The sequence below is a fragment of the Capsella rubella genome, unplaced genomic scaffold, assembly GCF_000375325.1.
Source record: "Capsella rubella cultivar Monte Gargano unplaced genomic scaffold, Caprub1_0 scaffold_14, whole genome shotgun sequence".
Taxonomy (NCBI): Eukaryota; Viridiplantae; Streptophyta; class Magnoliopsida; order Brassicales; family Brassicaceae; genus Capsella; species Capsella rubella.
The window spans coordinates 252,467-254,481 of NW_006238910.1; the positions used below are offsets into that span (position 1 = coordinate 252,467).

General features: G+C 40.3%; 1 long non-coding RNA gene across 1 annotated transcript; it reads right to left on the reverse strand.

Moving 5' to 3' along the window:
- Nucleotides 1–718: 718 nt before the first annotated feature.
- Nucleotides 719–1,346, reverse strand: LOC111829367. The gene is made up of 2 exons (XR_002832846.1): nucleotides 1,287–1,346; nucleotides 719–990 (listed from the first exon to the last, which is right to left on the reverse strand). It is a non-coding gene; the product is annotated as an uncharacterized LOC111829367 (long non-coding RNA).
- Nucleotides 1,347–2,015: the final 669 nt, after the last annotated feature.

The window sequence follows — 2,015 nt, forward strand, 5'->3', positions numbered from 1 at the left end:
CAAGCTATTCCAATCTTTCTTGTCATAGTAACCTTGATCCTCTAAGAATTTCACATCTCGAGACACATACACACGGCTATTGACCGGATCATAACACTTATAGCCCTTTTGAGTGGTTGAGTATCCAATGAACATACACCTTGTGCTCTTTGCGTCTAGCTTAGTTCGTTGTTCACCGGGCACTAAAACAAAACAAACACACCCAAATACACGTAAGTGTTCTAAAGAAGGCTTAACTTTGTTAAGTACCTCAAATGGTGATCTATCTTGTAGAACTTTTGTAGGAGTTCTATTGATAAGATAGCAAGCCGTCATCACCGCATCACCCCAAAATCTCTTGGTGGAGTTAGTATGAAACATCATCGATCTTGCAACCTCCATAAGGTGTCGATTCTTTCTTTCCGCAACTCCATTTTGTTGAGGGGTGTAAGGGCAACTTGTTTGTTGAATGATGCCATGCTTGAATAGGTGTTCTTTAAACTTGTGGCTTGTATATTCTCCTCCATTATCCGATCTAAGTACCTTAATTTTAGCATTGAAATGATTAGTAACATAATTTTGAAAGTTTGTAAAAGCTTCATACACACGATCTTTAGAGGGTAACAATGTGATCCAAGTATACTTTGATTTTTCATCAATAAAGGTCACAAAGTACTTATTATTGTCTCTAGATATGCATGGTGAAGTCCAAACATCCGAATGCATTAAATCAAAGCAATTTTCATAAATGGTCTTAGATTTAGGGAAAATAGACTTGCAATGTTTACCAAGAATACAAGACTCACAACTAGAACTATCAAATGAAACATTAGGCAACATCAATTCAAGAGCACGAGAGTGAGGATGGCCTAATCTAGCATGCCACACGCCATTAGAACTTAAAGCAAGACAAGCATTAAATGAAGTAGAAGAACTTGGTAAGGTTTTCTCAAGAACATAAAGATCTCCTTTGGCATTTCCTTCTCCAAGTCTTTTCCCGGTCTTAATATCCTGAAAATAAACCTCATTAGGACCAAATATAGTATAGCAATTGAGATCATTAATAACCCTTTTAACCGATAAAAGATTAGAGGTAAAGATAGGCATATAGAATGCTTTAGAATTCTTATCAAATAGTCTCAGTTCCCCTATTTCTTTTACCGGTATCATATCTCCATTAGCTATCTTTACATTCCCTAAGGCCGGTTGTATGTTGTCTATAAGGCTTGGGTTATTAATCATGTGGTGAGAAGCACCCGAGTCAATGACAAGTTTACTACTAAGTTTAGAAGCAAAGAGAGAGATACCGGATTCCTTAAGTGAGGTAATGGATCGTATGAGAGCTTCCAAGTCGGATTTTCTCACAACATCACCATGAGATGCAGCCATGGCCACTTCCTCTCTTTGTTTGCTCGATCCGGAACCGCCTTCTTGCCTTGCTTCTTGCGAGATATTCGCCTTGAACTTAGCCGGCTTGAGATGGGGATGGAGGATCCAACTTTTGTCTTTTATGTGACCTCTTTTCTTGCAATGGTCAGAAACCACCACCTTCTTGTCTTCTTGCTTGTATGTTCCTTTGTTGGCCATGATGAGCTCCCCTTACCACCAAAGAGACCGAGAGGGCCTTGCTCCTTTTGCACTTGAGCCCACACATCATCAAGAGAGGGAAGCTTATCGACTCTAAGTAAGTGCTTGATGAGGTCGTTGTAAGCTGGATTAAGGGTAAGAAGGAGACCAAAGACCTTGTCTTGTTCCTTTCTCTCATTGAGGATGGACGGATCCACGGTACTTGGACGGAGCATCTCGAGTTCAGCCCACAAAGACCGATACTTTCCAAAGTGCTTTGTAAATTCCAAGTCTTCTTGACTTAGGTTGTTGATAGTCTTCTTGACCTCAAACACACGGGTCAAGTTGGACACATTCCCATAGACATTCTTGAGCGTGTCCCAAAGTTCCTTTGCGGTTTCACAATACGAGTACGCTTCAAGTATGGAGGGTTCAAGGAAGTTTTGAAGGATGGCTAGCACGGTTTGATC